The following is a 4,482-nucleotide window of genomic DNA, read 5'->3' on the forward strand; positions in this document are numbered from 1 at the left end:
AATATAGCAGTGTTGAATTATAATATTTGACATCGAATTAATGCATTACCGGACATGCTGCCATTTTGGGGAAATATGTTCTCCATGTGCATGCGTGGGTTTTCTCTCTCATTCCAAAAATATTACGGGTTTAACGGTTAGTTTTCCTAATTTTCGATGTGTGGTTCCAGATACGATTCGAGGTTGATATTGGGTCATTTACAACAATACGATCTGAAACATTTCAATAACTTTTAATCCATTCAGTAACTTTCTATCCAAAAATTCAACCAGTCTGACTGTGAAATAAACACCTGGATATCGGGCAGTGCGTGTGAAGTTTCCTAGATTCCTGTTGTTTCACAATCATGCAAAACTCCATTAGATATAAGCAACAATTCATTCATTCAATACAAGACATTTTTCAAAATTCAACCCCTTCAGTATTGGCCATTTTAGGGGATTTTGACCGATTTTTCAAGGCACAAAGAATATTGTGTCCTCTGGCCATATAACATGGAACCTACCTAAAGAAAGATTATACTCTCATCTTTAATCAGAAGAATCTTTTTCTGTTCTTTAGTAATCATCAGTAGAATATAGGTAAGTTCCAGGAAAGTATCAGTTTCCAATCAAAAAAGGGAGAAAAAATGCTTTTTGTGGAAAAAAAGGGATGTTTCACATCCAAATAATGATTTATTTAGAAATAATGAATTAACAGGTTGAATTAAATCAAGTCTATGATGAATTCTATGTGATAAAGTATGAGTTGAACTTTAATTTGATACCTCATTCACTGCTCTACCCCAAGTATTAAAGCTAATTTTATAGCAAATAGTGCCTTTGCTTCCCATTGCTTTAACAATGGGTCAAAACTTTTATCCTCACGAGGGTCGCAGATATGCAGGAGCCTATCCCAGCTGTCTTCGGGCAAGAGGCGGAGTACACCCTGGACTGGTGGCCAGCCAATCACAGGCCACATATAGACAAACAACCATTCACACTCACATTCATACCTATGGACAATTTGGAGTCGCCAATTAACCTAGCATGTTTTTGGAATGTGGGAGGAAACCGGAGTACCCGGAGAAAACCCACGCATGCACGGGGAGAACATGCAAACTCCACACATGAAAGAGATGATACTGTAGATATTAAAGTGAATTCATGTCCTACATACCTTTTATCTTGTCCTGAAGCTCCAATCCGTGAGTTTGAAAGACTTAGAGTTAGATAAGATAAAATAAGATATGCCTTTATTCGTCCCTTAGTGGGGAAATTTGCAATGTACAGAATCAGTTAAGCAGTACAAAATACACAATATAAAAAAATAAACAGTATTAACAAATTATCAACAATTATACCCAGAGTTATATACAAATACAGTTTGCAGATAATATGAAATGAGATTAAATGTATGACCAGTCTATACACTATGAGCTCTTGCTAGTGAGTTAATATGAGGCATTATAGAAATACTTCACTTAGAACTTAATATATTGCACTTAGAGCCTTAAAGTTGGACTTAACTTTCCAAGTATTAATATGACTTGATGTGGTCCAACACTATATGAAGTATTTACAGTACAGTAAGTACAAATCCAGGATAAAGCGTGGTGATGACATCACAGGCAGACTGAAACAACATTTATTCAACTCCACATGAAGTACATAGGGCATTTGGGGGGGCCCCACATCCTTCTTTTTTTCAATTTAAGTCCAGCCCTGGAAGTCTGGAAGTACAGTTTGTGCTTATCCAAGCAATAAAACACCAAATTAATCAACATTCTACGACATTCATTGTTGTCCAGCAATTATGCTTCTCCATCTGATACCCAAATGGAACCAAAACGGAGAAGTTTAAAGATCTATTAATGCTGTTGTCGTGTATTGCAGTGCATCATATGGAGCATTGAAGAGTTCCAACCCAGCTTTACTGTATTGTTACTGTATGCCCAGTAGAACATGTAGAACAGTACAACATTTTAGTATGCATTAATGCAAAACAACCTCCAGGTGTTTGAAGTACACCTGAAAAACTCATCTATCGTATCACAGCGTTATGCCATAATATCAAGGTCAAGGTCGTTCTAAACACAAATGAAAACATGAAAACGACAGTAAGTACAGCATTTGAGCAGCATACCGGATACGAAACAAGGAGTAATACTCACACCCACACACAGGCTATTAAGAGAGCACGATGACAGTTTGATTGATCCCACGACGGCAGTAGCGATGATTCCAAAAACCGTTGGCTCAGCACGGAACAGACAATATTGCTCTGAGAGTTTGTACGGGTTTCTTTCCTTTTGGATTTGTGTGCGTCTCCCTATGTTCATTATTTCACCTTCTCACCCACGAGGCCACTAATACAAGCAGCATGAAGAAACAGATTACAATCAGCTGCAATGTGTATAATAGTCATCATCATGCAAAATATATCCACATGAATTCACGTCTGACAAAGAGCAGAAGAAAAGGAGCATCACTATGATGCGACTGAACACAAAATGCAGTTTTTAAATGAAAAATGTTTTATTATTAACCTACATGGCGGCTGCACGGCGTTAGTGGTTAGTGGTTAGTGGTTAGCGCACTGACCTCACAGCTAGGAGACCCGGGTTCAATTCCACCCTCGGCCATCTGTGTGGCGTTTGCAAGTTCTCCCCGTGCATGTGTGAGTTTTCTCCGGGTACTCCGGTTTCCTCCCACATTCCAAAAACATGCTAGGTTAATTGGCCACTCCAAATTGTCCATAGGTATGAATGTGAGTGTGAATGGTTGTCCAGGGTGTACCCCGCCTCTCGCCCAAAGACAGCTGGGATAGGCTCCAGCACCCCCGTGACCCTCGTGAGGAAAAGCGGTAGAAAATGAATGAAGTGCAATAAGTCAGACCTAAATCATACTGTTTTGTTGGTTGAATATGACATATTAGTCCAAAATATTCATGTAAATACATACATAGGCATTCAGAAGACACATTCAAATATGACGTGAATGATATTTAGCGGAAATGGGAGCGAGTTAGTGTTTTGCATGTTCCAATTAATTTCAAGTTTGGAGTCAAGTCTCAAGTAAAGACTGTAGTACTGAAGCACTGAAGAAGTACTGACCATAAACAAGTGCATCTGGAGAATGATAGACTCAGACTCATTACTTTTTTAACTGCTGATACGACACAGAGGAACAATACAACAGCAACATTCAAACTGAGAATAATAATCCATCACTCCGCTCAACAGCAGACGCACACACAACATGAAACCATATTCAAAACCTTTCTAGAAATCCTAATCTGAGAAGGAATGGTCGAGACAAAGACAAGACAAACTTGACACTTGAGAATATCATCAAACAGTCACGAATGACAGCACGTAAAACACGAGAATTGTCAAACTTTTATTCTGATATTTGGACTGCAATTGTGTGGTTTAAGCTTTTATGTCAGTTTCCTTGATGTCGGGAAACTAGCACTGCATTGACTGTAATTGGATGTTATTAAATATGTATTGTCCCTTCCAAATGATCATAAACATGAGGCTGTGGTGTGAAATAGCCCCCACTAATTATCCAGCCTTGCTGCAATTTTTTTCGCCTGCACTTACAGTATTTGGGAAAACTCCTAAGCTTCTAAATGTATTCTTTTTATATTTTAAAATGTTGTCTTATATGGTTGCTATGTTGACAGTTGATGGGACTTTCTTGCAAGCTGAAAAATTCATACAGTAAGCTTTCATTTATGGCGGTATATTGGTTTCAGACCCCACTATGATAAGTAGAATTCCTTATTCATAAATTGAATATTGTTTGTAATTAAAACAAAAAAAACATTTCAGCCTTCTAAATATGTTTTTTTTACAATACTAGAGCCCTCCAACATGAACTAACACCCCTATAGTCACCTTTACATCCCAATTACCCAATGTAGTAAATATAATAAGAGATTTAAACACAAATAAGACAAGGGCTGGTCCTCGGGGAGTGTGGGCAGACAGGAAGTGACGTCAGGGTTCAGAGTTGAGTTTTTGCTTAGTACACAGTAGGCTGTGTTAGGGATTACTTTGCCTGTGGTGAGATCATTCAAGTCTGCAATAAAAGTCTAGACTGGTGCTTGTGTATCTTACCCAACTTTACAGTAGCATTACTGACACCTAGTGATCAGTGTTGAATACTACATATCATCACAATGTATTTGTATGTATATGTGAATGCCTTATATTTGTATTTTACTTCATTTAGTCATATTTATGCTTGAAATGCTTCATTTAGGCAAACAAGACTTATTTGAACACATTGAAAGCAAATGTACTTTTTATTTCAAGGTGCTATTCCTCCTCGGCTCCAAATGACTATTTTTTTTACCCCTCCAAAATATAACAATATCAACTGTTCAGCTTTTTTCTGTTCAGCTAAAAAGGAGGAATGGCGTTCATGTCTGTCACTCGCACACGGCTCGTGCACACGCACGTGTCCGCACGTACACATACAGGGAGCCTCAGA

The sequence above is a fragment of the Doryrhamphus excisus genome, chromosome 7, assembly GCF_030265055.1.
Source record: "Doryrhamphus excisus isolate RoL2022-K1 chromosome 7, RoL_Dexc_1.0, whole genome shotgun sequence".
Lineage (NCBI taxonomy): Eukaryota > Metazoa > Chordata > Actinopteri > Syngnathiformes > Syngnathidae > Doryrhamphus > Doryrhamphus excisus.